The sequence below is a fragment of the Mustela erminea genome, chromosome X (genome assembly GCF_009829155.1).
Source record: "Mustela erminea isolate mMusErm1 chromosome X, mMusErm1.Pri, whole genome shotgun sequence".
In the NCBI taxonomy this organism is placed as follows: domain Eukaryota; kingdom Metazoa; phylum Chordata; class Mammalia; order Carnivora; family Mustelidae; genus Mustela; species Mustela erminea.
Window position 1 is genome coordinate 5,492,357 of NC_045635.1, and position 15,999 is coordinate 5,508,355.

General features: G+C 49.8%; 1 protein-coding gene and 1 long non-coding RNA gene across 3 annotated transcripts in view; both read right to left on the reverse strand.

Annotated features, from left to right (window-relative positions):
- ANOS1 (anosmin 1) overlaps nucleotides 1–15,999 on the reverse strand; it is a 170,990-nt gene that overhangs the window by 120,572 nt on the left and 34,419 nt on the right. The gene's annotated exons all lie outside the window — the stretch shown is intronic.
- Nucleotides 4,991–15,563, reverse strand: LOC116582834. Its single transcript, XR_004282529.1, has 3 exons — nucleotides 15,553–15,563; nucleotides 9,054–9,187; nucleotides 4,991–5,005 (listed from the first exon to the last, which is right to left on the reverse strand). It is a non-coding gene; the product is annotated as an uncharacterized LOC116582834 (long non-coding RNA).

The following is a 15,999-nucleotide window of genomic DNA, read 5'->3' on the forward strand; positions in this document are numbered from 1 at the left end:
GATTGACAAAGGTAAGAATTACATCCAACTTCTCAGAAACTGTGCCAGCAAGAACAGTGGACAGAAATATTTAAACTATGGAGGTTAAAAAAACAAAACAAAACAAAACAAAACAAACCACCAACTGGAATTCTGTACCTATAACATTACCTTTCAAAAGAGAAGGAGAAATCAAGGCTTTCTCAGACAGAGAAAATGGAGGGAATTTGTTGCTAAAAGACCTGCCTTGCAAGAAATGTGAGAAAGTTCTTAGAGAGAAGAAAAATCACATAGGTCCGGAACTCGGCGCCACGTGAAGGAGGAAAGAACATCAGGGGTGCGTGGGTGGTCAGTGGGTTTAGCGTCTGCCTTCAGCTCAGGTCATGATCCCGGAGTCGTGGGATCGAGTCCCGCATCGGGCTCCGTGCTCAGCGAGGTGTCTGCTTCTCTGTCTTCTCTGTCCCTCCCCTCTGCTACTCTCTCTCTCTCTCTCTCTAATGAATAAGGAAAATCTTAAAGAAGGGAAGAACATCAAAGAAGGAACGTGCTTAGATAAAATAAAGATTTTTACTTTTCTGGTTCTCCATCGATAAGCATGTTCAAACGAGTGTATTTCTGGACAGAGCATGCTTGAGTTACGGCAGCAGGGATGGCAAAACAGTCCCAGAGATGATCGTGAAAAGCTTTACGGAAGGACGGACATGAAGGTTAAGGAGAAGAAGGCTTTTAGCTTGCGTGATTGAGTGAATATTCACGTTTTTCATTAATACCGGGCAACCAGAGGGAGAGAGAGGTCTGCGGATGGCACAGAAACAACTCAGTCCTAGTCACTAAGCAAGCGAGTCCCACTGTCAGGCCTGGAATCCACAGACCGGCCCCTGGACCTTGCCGCTCCCTTTCCCACCAGCAGCAGAGGAAGCATGTTGCCATGAAGACACCATAACTCCAAGACTTTCTATGGGGCCGTCAACCGGAAATGAGCAGCATGGAACTCGATCCACAGCCGTGGACAGAAATTCCGCAGTGGTTTGCGTGTGCACAGATGAAGCAATGGCAGGCAGCACACCGTAGGGACGGAAGGGACACGCAGCTGGCCAACACGGACTTCCCACTCTGCCTTCCCAATACCAGAGAGCAAACGCCGTGGTCCCATGGCTGTTAGAGTCTGCGGAGTCCGAAAGAGAGTCTTCTAGTCTGTTCTTCAAGCGTCTTAATACCGGACTTCTGCGATTATAAATGCGTCACCGACATGACCCTGCAAGCCAGCGGGAACGCAGGGAAGCTGGTGACGGACTCCCGATCCAGACACGGCCTTCCCAGAGCACGCCAGCGAACGGTACTGCGTCGGGGCCTCCCAGCAGAGCGGCCCACACACGCGTGGACACGTGAGTCTCCCAGCGCAGGGATGATTTTCTCCTGCAGAGACTGCACCTGGGTGGGGCCGAAAATGGTGAGGCAGCAGCCCAGAAGGCCTTCCCCGTGCACGCAGTTTCGCAGGCCGCCCGAGTTCACGCCTCCTTACATGTTCTCCATTACCGCTTGGAAAACAAAAGTTGCAAGGGGTCTCCCTGCCTTTTTGTCTGAAAATGACAAAGAAACGAAACAGGGAAACAGACACAGAGAGCCCCGGACAAAAGTGGGGATGGATCAGGACGCAGCAGAGCAGCATCCCGGGGCTTTAAAACACAGCGAGGAAGAGCATTTGCCTCCCTGGCATTCCCGGGTCTTGGAACGCAGGTCTGTGTTTCAGGAGACGGAGCAACGGGGCTTTCTGGCGATCAGAACACTTTCCGGTGCTGGTTTGTGCAGCCCTTCTCGAGCTGGCCACGATTTACAGTTGATTTGCGTGCATCGTTGAGTTGCTTTCTCAAAAGATCCTAGGAAGGGATTATTTCTGTGCCCAAAGAGCCCCAGAGAATAGGGAGGGCCGCTCGCGGCCGTTCTGTGAATTCCCCGGACTCCGTACACTGTGCTCATTGAAGCAGATAAAGCAAAGTTAAAGAAGCATTTAGTTCTTCAGAATACCGGCCTTAATAAGTATCTTTTTGTGGAAGGATTTAGGAGGAGGGGAGGGCTATCCTCAGTGCAGGCATTATGTCCCCGTACAAAAAGGGAAAATGTGCATACAGTTGGATGTAAAAAGCCAAACCTCACAGGCCCCCTCCCCGCCCCAAGGAAAACTTGCTGAACACACACTCCCAAACGCCAAGGCATGAATCTTCACAGCTTAATGGTCCCGGAGCCATTGTGCACTTTCTCTTGGGAAACGCAGCTCATTGATCTGCAACCGCCCCAGTTCAACCTTTCAGCGGTGAGAACCGGGAGCTGCACGGGCATCAAAGCCCCACCTTCATCAGCAAGCAGGGCCCAGGACGGGCCGTGTCCCCAGGCGGCGCTGGGCGGCCTCCCTTGCAGTCTCAACAATGCTGCTATCAAGGCACATGAGAAAAGTCTGCGGAAGGCTGACGCGGGCTGTGTCCGCGGGCTGCCGAGCGCTCAACGGGATCTCTGCTTGCCCGGTGCAAGGTCTGTCCCGGCCCCACCAGCGTTCCGAGGTTCCTCCTGCCCACAGGCTTCCTTCTCTGCAACCTGACACAGAATTAGTCACTTGCAAGGACTTGAAATGCGTATTGTTTGATGAGGCAAGGCCATGGGATCCCATTTTTGTAACCATCAGCTCATGCCTCCCTGTCACGTCTGCCTTATCCCCAGCCTGGCTCCCGACAGGAGGAGCTGCGCAGACAGACGCGCACCGAGCTCTTGCTCCCGTGAAGGCCACGTCGTGATTCCCACGGACGCTCGAGTGGAGTTTCCACGGCAGGTACGAGAAGGCCAAAGCCCCGTTTATCTCCGTGCCTTTCTCCCTGCTTAAAATTGTCCGTGTGGACCCCCAGAGCCTACGGCAGATGGAGAAAGATCTTCACAGCAACCGACACAAACCAGTACTACGATGATGACGACGACCAACGGAAAGGAGCGAGCGAGCAAGAAAGACATCTTTACAAAGTGCACACTTTAAGTCATTTTCTGCCTCCACACAAACGGAAAATGAACTCACCCACATGGGCAGCTCTGCTGTGAATGGGGCCCGTTGAGAGGAGGCCTTTCTTTATTGTGTACTTTTAAAGACTATTCTTTGACCTCTGCTATTTGTGACTTCAGATCTGTGAAGACGGGGCCGCAGCCCTTTGGTTCCACAGGGTGCACACGAACAAAAGGCTTCCACCTTGGGTCCAGTGACGTCATTTCCCATCAGAACGCGTTCCTCCGGCTCACCCTCCGCGTTTGTCGTTCCGCACGGCTTTTTCTTGTCTCTTTTGGCCAGTTACAGCCCTTACCTCATCGACAAGTGGCAACCATTCTCCTTTCCAAGTATGATGGCATAATCATCACTGCCCTGTCGCAAGTCTGCTGCTGGGAACACAGATGTCTTGTCCCCTCATCTCGGCTCACCGTGACACCGTGGATGAAATGGCCCCGGCTCGTCGGGCCCTGTCACAGCTGCTATATGGCAACTTTCTAGTCATTCCTTGTTCCGTGGGCTTATGGATTTATCAACAGCCCTTTTCCCTGTTAAAGGCATTCAGAAACAATGCACCGAGACATAGCCATGGGACATAGCCAAAAAACAGATCTTAAGTGTGTGGGAAGAACAAGAGAAAGGGAGACAAAAAACAAAGATAATGAACAAATAGACGGAGTCAGGATAAGACTAGTTTCCAAAATACATGAGATTCATTTCAGCACCCGTGTTTGGAATAGGGCATTTTACTGATCTTTTAGCTTTCTGAGCGCCCACGCAAGGGGAAAACACTACTGGCTAAGGTACACAGCATCCACAGGAGGGGGGCAGAAAATCCTACCAACCTCTAGGGGAAACCTAATTAGTACTGATGATGCCAGCAGGATGGATGCCTTCAAAACCTTCCTTCTCAGGACGGCATGGGATGATCGTCCCATGTCCCCAGGCTTCTCAGGATGGTCCCAAAGGCTGGGACTGGGACACAGTCTCTGAGAATATGCCACCTATCACCCTGTAGCAACACACACTGAATAAAAACCACTGGTTACAGGACAGTCTCGAGATGGGGACGGCAGAAAGTCTCAGGTCTGTAACGGAGGCCAAGACTGCAGAAAATCTGGAAATGATGGATGCACCAGGCTGGTCTGCGGACGGTTTCTCCCTGCTGAGTTCTGGCGGCACGAGGTTACGGAGCGTGTGACAGCCTGCTCCTTGGCGAGTCCCAGGAGCACAGCGGCTGTGTGCACGTGTGGCCGTCATTTCAGAGCAGCAGAACTTTTGTCTGCCTGTTATGAACTGTGGAAATCAAAGAGCCTAACAAAGACGTTGGAGTAAACAGGCAATGTACTCTCGGCGTAGGCAGGCATTGGAGGTAAAGGGAACACGCAGCAAAGATCTTCCTTTAAATATATATATATATATATATATATTTTCTCTTTCAACCCAGAAGAAAATAGAAGGTAGACCTCAGTAGTACATTCCATAGAGTACAGCCACAATAATTTAATTGTAGGCTGAAAAGGAATTTAAAACAAATGTCCAGGTTAGTCGGCATGTGCATACACACACACACACACACACACACACACACACACACACCTCAAATTACCCAAAGTACAACACGCTTTGAGCAATGAATCTTACAAGGGCGCTCTCCGCCCTAAACTAGTTGCAAAATGAATAAAGCCAAGGAGTTGCACGTCTTTGTTTAAAGGGCGATGGAAATTCTTCTGAATCAAATAGGTCAAAGACAAGAACGTTTGAGAAAGGAAAATTAGTTTGAGGAAATCAGCCTGTATTTTTTCAGGCGAGAGAGACGGCAAGAGTGTGTCCTTGTTCCCTCAGCTAATCAAAACAGAATTGGGGGTGGGGGGCGCCTGGGTGGCTCAGTGGGTTAAAGCCTCTGCCTTCGGCTCAGGTCATGATCTCAGGGTCCTGGGTTCGAGCCCCGCATTGGGCTCTCTGCTCAGCAGGGAGCCTGCTTCTTCCTCTCTCTCTGTCTGCCTGTCTACTTGTGATCTCTCTGTCTCTGTTAAGTAAATAAATTAAAAAAAAAAACAGAATTGGAATTAAAACCTACATTTCACAAATAAGTAAATTAAATTAAATTACACCTAGATTTCAGGTGCCTGGCTCCGGCGGTAAAACACGGGACTCTCAGGGTTGTGAGTTCGAGCTCCACGCTGGGTGTAGTGATTACTAACCAATAAATAAAAGAAATAAAATAAAACCTAGATTTATTTCTTGCAGTGAGGAAATCATGTTTACAAGGCAGAGGAGGCACGACACGAATGAGATTTCTAAGAGGAGGTCCTCTAAGAGGAGGTCCTGTGCATGAATAGGTAAGACAGCGAGACCTGATGCTCACGTCAGGGACGGCCGACCGGACGGGGTCCAGATTAGGCCCAGAGCTAAGCAAAGGCGGGTTCCATCCCATGAGTGCTCTTGCCCCGCCCCTCTAGTGTCCGAGGCTACTTTGACAAGGACCCTTCTTGGGGGAAGTTGGGCGACAAAGGACAATCACACGTGTGACGCCCCCAAATCTGCCTACCAGCCAGGTCAGACCGCAGCATCTTCAAGCCGTCAGGGCTCACCCACGTGGCGAGCGCCTCCGGATGGACCCGTCACAGGTCGGCACAGCTGTCACACCGCAGTCACCGTGCGATGCCTCCTGGGGGAGACGCTCTTCCCGTGGTCAAACACACGCTCTTCCAAAGCCGGCTCTCGGGAGCTCGTCTTCAACTGGGAGCCGAACCGGAGACTTTGCCGGCGGCGTCCTTCGTGGGACGGGAGGAGAAACTAACGGTCCGAGGAGCATAGGCGTGAAGAAAGACTCCCACGGAGGTGGGCTGTTCCCTCCTGCAGGTCTTGGCTTTGGACTGTCCGGCAGGTGGAAGCATCGTTGACCCCCGTGAAAAGCGGGCACGGAAAATCGGAACCACATCGGGCCGTTCCCGCGCCACGTGATGGACTTGAATCTAAGGGAGAACCTGCTCCCTTGCACACACGGTGACTGTGGGTCCGGCAGGAGGTGCGTGTTCTGTCAGGCTAGTTTCCAGGTCCAAAAAGCATGGAATGTTCCAGCTCCCGCAGGCTAAAGATCCCCCCCCCCCCCCCCCCCCCGCAAGCACGCTAATATGTTGGATAAAAGTTCCCAGCATGAGCGCAGGGAACACTTACCATAAGAATGACCCGTGCTGAGAAGCAGATGGAGGCTCCAAGCCTGGGCCTCTTCCCTGCCAGGGTGGCAATTAGACCCTGGGGGTAGAGGGAGCACTCTGGGGTGGGGGGTGCTGGGGCCTGGGGACGGGCTCAGATCTCATCATTGCTTTGGCCGTTAACGCCTCGACCCACCTGCGTGACGGCCGCAGGGACGGTGCCGGAGGCCACCAGCCTTTCTCACGCAGCTCCGCTCTGCTGCCTCACGGCTTCCGAGATGAAGTGTTGCCGCCAGATGCTCCGTGAGCCCATGTCTAAGTTATTTCTACTTTCGTCTGCCTCAGATTCTGTCCTTTCTCTCTGGTCTCCTGTACGTCGCAGAGGATACCCTCGTGCGTGTTCCCGCGCGACACTGGGGTCCGTGAGCAGGATGCTGTGTGAGGAGCCCTCCCCCAGGCTGGCTGGTCGCTGGACTCAGACTGGGAAGTCCACGGACCCCGCTCTCCCTGTACCGTTCTCATATGCATCCCACTGAAAGTGTGATCGCACCACTGGTGAAAGGAACAGAAGAGCCTGTCTTCTCAGAGCGTGAGATCCCATTGATTCTCCCCAGAAATGAGGTCATGATTTTCACTTATGGAAACAGCACGGGGAGCACAATAAAGGGAACGGATCGTTCCCCTTGGGGCGGTTTCTAGAAGAAGCTCTCTCTCCTAGGGGTCCAAACCTGTAATTCTTTGACAATCGCTATCCGTGGTGGCTTCGCCGGTCAAAGAGCGGGTAATTCCCAAGAGACAGCCGTGGGTTACGTAAGAGATATTCAAAATACATCCACTTTGTCCTGAAGCTGATTGTATAAAGTCAGGGAAAACAACAGAATATCAGGAAGTATTACCATAGGATTTAAATGTTCTAAACTTTGTAAAACATAAAAAAACTTTTCATCCACTGCTCGTTAGGGTTGCAAAGAAGTCAAGGTTGTTCTTGGCTATTCGGACACAGTGCATTGCCACGGGGGCCCAGGCTTTTCATTTTCCTCCTTAAGCTAGGTTTTCCTTGGGCTCTATGGACTCACCAAACATCTAACACAAAACAAAAACCTTCCACGGCCGCATTCTGTGGTGTTTCAGAGGTTTGACCCTTCTCCAATAAATTTCACAGATGTCACATGAAGCCGTCCAGATGTTCGGATGTTCGTACAAGCAAAACCAATATTCCTCACCTCTAAATTTGGCTCTGAATCAACCTGGAACATGACTAAGAATCTGGAGTTGGAGCCCTTAGAAGAACGGAACTCCCACTGAGATCAAAGCAGCATGCCAAGGCACGGAGACGGGGCCCTAAATTACCCCTTTTCAACACACAGCCTCAGCACCACATGGGAAACAAGTCAAGGGAGTGAGTTACAACCCCCATAAGGAGAAGGAGAAGCAACCCGCTTCCCACAGAGAGGAGGCTTGTCACCGAGAGCAAGGTGTCCAGGTACAAGGTCACAGAGCATAAATAGGAAAGCGAATTATGGATGTTTTGTAAAGCGAATGCATGACTCTCGTGCGAACATAACATGACCGTGTGTCCACGATTAGATTCCAGCATGAAACACGGCAAGGATCAAGAATAGGTTACATTGGGTTCAAAGGAGACATCCAAAAAATATAAATATATATTCCCATACAGCAAGACATTCCCATACAGCAAGACGGGCTGGACCAGATTTACAGATAGATGCCAAAGGGCCTATTCACGGGGCCAGCATCAATGGCATTCCTCTGGCCACGGTCCATTTGCATTTCCATGGACAAGACTCATCTGCATTATGGACAGCTTTCTACCATTTGCAGACTAAGAAACCAGCGGAAAGACAAGGAACAATGGAGGTAACCTGGTCGGGTCTGACAGAGGACATCCACTCCGACGATCTGACGTGCTTCACCATTTCTGCCGGCTCTAATAACCCCATTTCAACACTGAATGTTCAAAAGCTGTGATTTCTTCGACGTCGTCTTACTATTGTTTTTCATGCACTCATTCAAAAATTCTTCACACACCAACCAACAATGATCCATAAGTGAGGGGAGAAACTGTCCATTTTTGTTTGAGTTTGAATACATCCAGATATGTCTTTGTGTGCGGAGAAGAAAGCATTTTATTGTTTTGTACCAGTTTGGCTTCACGTACGTGAACGCAGCGGCAGAGAACAGACGGGCGAGCTACCGCAAAGGCCCGAATGCAGCCCGGCACCTGTTTTCTGTACAGCTGGTGAGCTAAGAATTGTTTTTGCATTCGTAAATGCTAACTTGGGGGAAAAAAATGAAATTTCATGACATGTGAAAATGACATGAAATTCAAGTTTCAGTGCCTATAAATAAAGTTTTATTGGAACACGGCCAGACTCATCCGTGGCTGTCTTATCGGTCACTGATCTCGTGCTACAACGGCAGAGTGGATGGTTGCCAGAGCAATGTTAGGATCTGCGAAAGATGAAAATATTTACCTTTAGTGCTGACCCCCGGCATAAGGTACGAGACAGTAACTACAACGTGTGTGTGTCGACAATGAACTTCCCTACGCCAGCAAGCCCTCCTGCTCCGTTCCGACAGCATCCACCCGCAGACGGTGCCGGATCCCATCATGGAGGGCTCCGTCCTGGAAGGCTGTGTTCCTCCCACCCGCTCAACCCGTCCTCTGTGCTTCTGATGACCGGCTGTCACTCGGAGATTCCCACCACCCCTTCCTTGAGTTCCAGGAATTTCCTAGAGTGGCTCACGGAACTCAGAGAAACACGGTCCCTCCTGGATCACCGGGTAGTTGTAAGGGATGTCAGACAGGAAGAGCCGGACGGAGGAGATGCGCAGGGAATGTGGGGCTTCCATGTCCTCTCCAGGGGCACCACTCCCCCAGCACCCCGATGTGTCCACCAACCTGGAAGCCTTCCTAAACCCTCCTTTTGAGTTTCTGCTGGGGCTTCATTACCTAGGCACGATGGGTGAAATCTCCGGCCACGGAAGACTGAACTCCTGCCCTTCCCTGGAGGTTCCGGAAGGAACAGGGAGTCCCAACCACTCTAACCTCGTGGTTGGCGGCACGGAGAACCACACTCCGTTCTCGGATGCTTTCCAAGTGGCACCTCATTCATGGAATAAAACACATCTTACGGTTCTCTCCATTTAGGGAATGGCAAGGGTTTTAGGAGCTCTGGCCAGAAATGGGAACGAAGACCAGATACGCACGTATTACAAATCACAGATTCATAGCACAGTGCTTAAAACAATGTCTCACTGAGCGACGCCTAGGGGGCTCAGTCGGTGACGCAACTTCGGCTCAGGGCATGATGTCAGGATCCTGGGATGGAGCCCCGCGCCGGGCCCTCCGCGGAGCAGGGAGCCCGCCTCCCCTCTCCTGCTCTCTCAAATAAATAAATAAAATCTTTACAATGAAAGAGAAAGAGATATTCTCGACATCCCAGAATGGTTCATAAAAACGATCTGGACGTCTCCACTGAGACGAAACGTCAGGGTATCGTACTCCCATTTCCAGTCACCGAGAAGATGCTCCAAAATTATCCTGAAACTGGTCTTCCGAGGAATTACACCGAATGCAATGTAGGTTCTGAGCATAAGGCCCTCCACTGGGGTGGCAGTTGCCTTTGTCAAGATATATGTCCGCTTTGAGGCCCGATTCCCAAGGGCACTATGGGAGAATGCCTACAGTCCTCCTAGCTTCGGAATTCTCTGTCTTTCCGGTAAGCGGGATCGCAGTGGGCATTCCTCACCTTCCCCCCGCCCCGCCCCCGCCCCCCAGCTAACTCCTACCACAGTCCTAACACCCAGAACCCAAGTCCCAACACTCCAACACCCCAACAGTTCTGTCCGTGGTTGCCAAATATTTGCCCCCAGGTGAGTCCTGAGTCATGGGCTAGGAGAGACTCTGGAGAAGAGTGCAGAGACACACTCACTTGCATAACACCTAGTTAATGGATGAGTTCAGAGGCAACTCTGAGTGGCAGAAAGGAGGGACAGGTGGCATTGGGGAAGAATGAAACGGAATCAGCAGAGAGCAAAGGAGGAACGGATCCTAAAAAGACACAAATACGCCAGCGGGCGAGGTAAGAAGAAGACGGCCTACGGGCCCGTCCACACCATCCTGGGGACTCTTAAGGGATCCTGGGCCAATTTTTTAAAAGGAACAAAGGTTATTATAAAGGGGATTTGCTCAGCAAGCCAGACAGGTACAAAGTAAGAGCCAAGACCAAAGAGGCTATTGTATTACTTAATCACACGGGCCCAGGACACAGGAGGACACGGTCAATGAGCTGTTGTTGAAACTGAAATAATCACTCTCTTGGCTCAAGTAAATGAAATATATTTCAAGAAAATGTTAAAATAAAAACATCGATAAGAGGCCTGAATGGCCATCCATCGTGGTGTATGGAGGAAAAAAAAACAGGAAATTGTATTTGGTATAGAAAAATGTATTATTTAAGGGACAGATTAGTTAAAAGAAGTTCTTAAAACAATTAAACTGAACTTTTTATTTGGATATTTTATTAGGTTTTTATACCCCCGCAGTAATATTTCATCCCCAAAAGTATTTAGGATTGCTTGGATGAAAACATTAAGATAAACATTGGTGACCAAAAAAAATTGATTACAAAGACTATTTAGATAGAATACAAAAATGCCTCTTTCTTTTATGCCAAAGGCATAGGTTTACAATCTTAATGAGAAACAGATGGTCTTCTTTTTTTCTTTTTTTTTTTAGATTTTATTTAAATTCAAGTTAGCTAACATAGAGTATATTATTAGTTGCTGGGGTAGAATTCAGTGATTCGCCAGTTGCGTGTAACACTCAGTGCCCATCACATCACGGGCCCCCTTGGTGCCCATCCCCCACTTCTTACCCCATTTCCCCACCCCCTTCCCTCCAGCGACCCTCAGTTTGTTCCCTAATATGAAGAGTCTCTTATGGTTTGCGTCCCAGATGATCGTACGATTTAGTTATTACTAAAAGTGAAGTTCTAAAAGTCATTCTAAAAGATAACCATTTGGGGGGTAGATTTGGTTATATGTAGAAAGTCCGCCCCAAATCACCCCAGACTGACACTGAGTTCCGATGGGAATTCTGCAGCTTATTTTGCAGTGCAAGGCAGCAAACCACGTTCTCCTGGGTTCTGAGCTCATCTCAAAGAGAGCAATGACCCTCATGGAGGAATTTCTAAGGCACCCATTTCTCCAGGCACTTGCTGTGATCCCTGAATGAAGCGGAACCAAGAGAGAGGGTCACCTTGAGACAGCACCTTGCTACCCCAGCACCGGACAATGGAGATGGAGAAGACATGATTCCTTCCCTAGAGTTGGGCCACAGTGTTTCCCGGAAGTAGTACCTTTCACAGCAGCCCTAAGATGGTTCGGGAAGAACCCAAAGCACCAGGAGAATCAACGGCTACACTGAGCAGAAGACCTTTCAGAATATTCTCGTGGTTCTATACTTCAAATGCGTAGGGTGTCTAATGGGAAAACCACAAGCTTTGTTTTCCATCAGAACTCGTTCAAATTCCGTCTCTGCCACGTCCTAGTACTCAGTAGCCAAGTGACATTGCACAAAGGTCATGAAACCCTCCCAAGCATCTGTGAAACAGAGATGGTCACGCCAATTAGAAAGTCAAGATTCGGTTCATCTTTACACAACAACAAAAACAAAGTTAAAAAAAAAATCTACTTTACCTAACATAGAAAATTATATGTCTTCCATATGCACATAATTTGAGAGGTCCAAGACTCAAAACGGGGGCTCCGTGCAATGAAAGACCCAGACACCTTCTACCTTTCTTACTGGTTATTCTCACACTTGCCTCCGTCGTTAAGGCTAAGTCTTCGAGTAAGACAGCTGCTGGAGCCCCTGACGTCTGTCTGCATCCTCCACAGCAGAGGACAGAAAAGGGGAAGAAAGACCCAACCAGGATGTCTTCTAGCTAAATCAGTTCCTTTTTACAGAGGCATCTCAAAAGTCCTCCACAATGATCCCAACTGCATTCCGTGGGCTAGAAATAAGATAGATGGCCACACTGAATAGCAAAGAAGATTTGGGAAATGTAGATGCCTAATTCTAGCTGGTGAGGGGGCAGGTTTTAGTTTGAACAGAAACTGGGTGAGAAGGCAGAGCCACCCACCGGACATTAGAGAGTCTACGGGGAGAATGAGAATTTCTACAGGTGCCAACCCCCTGAAGGCGTTCCACGCATACCACATGCCCAGTAAATGACACACTTATTTTTCTATCACATCAGAAAGTAAAACTGGGGAGACTAGAGCTGTGTTCTTCATTTCTTTTATAGCTGCCAAAAGGCACGGACCAGGGTTCTCAACCTCGACACTACGGACACGTAGACCAGGTGACTCTTGCTGTGCGGGGCTGTCCTGGGCACTGCCGGTTGCCGGCAGCATCCCCGACCTCCAGGCACCTGCTGCCTGTGGCTTCCACCACCACCTGAGACAACCAAGACTGTCCCCAGCCATTGCTACTTGTGCTCTTGGGAGCAAAATCACCGCAGGTTGAGAACCACCGCGTAAACCTACACGGGACAATCAGTCACTCCTCCACATGACCTACAAGGTAAATGGTGCTGAGGACCCTACAAGGTAAAAGTGCTGACTTCGTTACGGACAAAGGTGTAGATTCTCTGAGTAACAAATAATCTTGCTAAGTTACATGGATACAAAAGGGACTGTATTGTTACTTTCTTATGAAGGTAATGCACTAAAGATGTACTCTGGGGAGGAAGAATGTAACACACCAGTCTTACCGGTTCGTGCTTCATCACAAATATGTGTTGAGCAGCTGGTAGCTGCCCCCCAGCATCGTACGCGAGGACAGTGGGGAACACCACGGACAACAAAGGAGACAGAGTCGGCTTCTGCCAAGAGCTTACTTTCTGGTCAAGGACACAGAGTGCGAGAGAGAAAACAAGACCTCTGTAACCGCACGGCAGGGTGTCAAGGAAGCGTGCCATGAAGGGGAGGGGGCGGTCGGGGAAGGCGAGGCGGAGAAGGTGCACGTGTGCTGGGACGGGCATGAGGGCAGCGGGGACAGACACCCAGTTCTGGGTGGGGAGAAGAGCAGCCTCCAAGGGCCAAAAGGAGGAGGAGATCGAGTAGGAGAGAGAAAGAAGGGGAGACACGGGGCCAGCGTTTGGGTCTGAGCAAGATGGAGAGAGAGCAAAAGAGGTAGGGCGGACAGCACGATTCAGCTTTTACATCCAGGAGGTCATTCCAGGAGCTCTGTGCGGACCGCAGGGTTTGGGGCAAAAGCCACAGCTGGGAGACTCCCCACGACGCTCGTGGACGGCCCAGGCAGAGCATGGCCTGCTGGACAAGGGGCGGCGTCGGGGCAGGTGCAGGAGGACGGGTCATGTTCGTGGATGGCTGCCACGAATGCTGAGCGAGCCTGGCTTCTACGAAACATTCCACGATCCCTAGCTTTCAAAACTTATTCAGAAAGTTACATCATGATTACTCGCAGGTTTGATCTGTTCCTTGGCTGTCCCAATATTTATTCACAACGGGTTCTCAAGCTGGGGATCTCTGGGCAGCACGACGGAGAAGGCGGCGTTCCGAAGTCTGGAACCCCCCCGCCCCTCTGCCGGGTGACTCCAGGACTGTTATCGAATAGGCACGTGCCCGAGAGTCCCCACCTGTAAAACGGAGTCCCTAACGCTCACGCTTCCCCGCATTACTCTAAAGACGAAGAGCAAAAAGACTTTATGGGTTCCACAGATCTGAAAAGAAATGCAAACCGTAATTAGCTGCAAACGTAGCCGGTGGTGATAAGATCCAAAGGCGGTAACTTGGATTAGGGCGTAAGATTCAGTCCCAAAGATTCAGACTGAAGCCAACCCTTTAAACTGATGTCCGCTTTGTACTGTATTCCAAAGTTTCTCGTGGGGTTAGCTGTAACTTATTAATGCGTTCCTTGCTTTTAGGCAAAGGGAATGGATTTCTTTTCTTGTGAAATGCGGTCTCTCGTGTCTGCCTTGATCATTCACGAGAAGATATGGTTTAACAACCCATCGTTCCGATGGGTGGTGTTGGGGGGGGGGGGCAGTTCTTTAATTAGGATACTTAAAAACCCAGTTCACAAGAAACTTTTCCATTTGAATTTCTTTTAAAGGAATAAAAAAAAAAGAATTTTTTAATGGAGTAAGGAGAAAGGGCATCGCTTAAATGAGAGATAATACTGGTAATTCATGAAACACTCAACTAATATAAATCGGGGCAGAAACGCTACTCGGGGAATCTCATCAGCCTCGTGTCCTGTTCTCTCTGTCTGTGTACACACACCTTCCTGCGATGATGACATACACGAGTTACCCAACACGCCAGCAGAAGAACAATGTCAGAGAGCCTAGGAAACCTCTCGCCAGAGCACATGTTGAAGTTATTACATAAAAAAGTAAACCGTAAACCAGGCATTTCATTTCTGCCCCAAACTGAGCAAGTCAGAGCTAACCGGAGCTTACTTCCATCATTATTCTACATTTCACCTACGAATGCTATTTTTAATAGAATCCGTGTGTATTAGACGTCGTCCTGTGTGCACGGACGCTGGAATGGATCACGTGGTGTAGGCACAGACATTGGAATGGATCTCTGCAATGAAGTTCTTGGTGTAGGGATATGAGTCTACAGTCACTGGGAGAGAACGGGTTTGGAAGACCCTTCAAAATAATAATATTCTTCATAAACAAGCAATTAATACGATGTGCTGCCCAGATAACATTTTACTTATAAAATGAAGGACTGTTTGAATTTTAACTCTAATAGGAATGCGGATGAAATAAAGCTCATCAAACACTATCAGGATCCCAGAGTTGCCGATATCTTCAGCCAGCGGTAAACTGTATTCGTACAGTACATACTACAAACGTATACCGATGTACATGTGTATTTTTTTCAAAATTGCCGTGTTTGGGGACTGAGGTAAAATGTACGCTATTCACTGCACACATCAATACAATGACAACTTTCGAGTGTGTGTGCACGGCCAGGGTGACTCAGAAACGGAAAAGAGGCTTTTTAAACAGTCAAATCATTTAACCAGCAATTCTAGAAGTTCTGCACCCAATTCCAACTTGTGTGTGGGTGGGCGGGTGCAGCTTCTAGAAACGCCCACCAGCCCTCCAGCATCGGTTGAATGTCCTACACGTTAACTCACTTCGGACACTGCGTACCTGGTGACAGTGTCCGTCTCAGGGTGTAAGGGCTCGGTCGCACAGGCTGCTCCCCACCCCTCTGCCATGAGCCCCACGCCTCACGGCCACCTCAGTGCCCATCACAAATCCCAGATGTCACCTGCGCTTCTGCCTGACCCGCTGCAGATGGCGGGGTCCCACTGACCCCCTCACTGGCTTCCAATCATCCACTAGGGCAGCTCAGCAGAACACGCAACCAAAAACTTCACTGAGCCGCTCACTTTCGATGGGTTGATCATGAGAGGATCTTAGCTCAGGAGAAGACAGGGAGGAGAGACGCACAGGGCCAGGCACGGGGCAATGGTGGGGAGCTTCCACGGACACCACCTGTCCCCAGGTCTGCATCTGCACACGTGTCACATGTGGGAGCTCACCGGACCCTCTCCCTTTTGGTTCCGCTTTAAAAGGAGGCTTCATTATCTAGGCATGATTGACTAAATTATTGGCTGCTGGTGATTGAATCAACCTCCTGCTCTCTCCTGTCCCTGGCAATCAGAGAGGGGGCCTGCAAGTCCCAACCCTCTGTTCAGGGTTGGTTTGCGTAGCAACGGCCCCCTTCCTTAGCTGTGTTCCAAAAGTCCCCTTTGCGGTG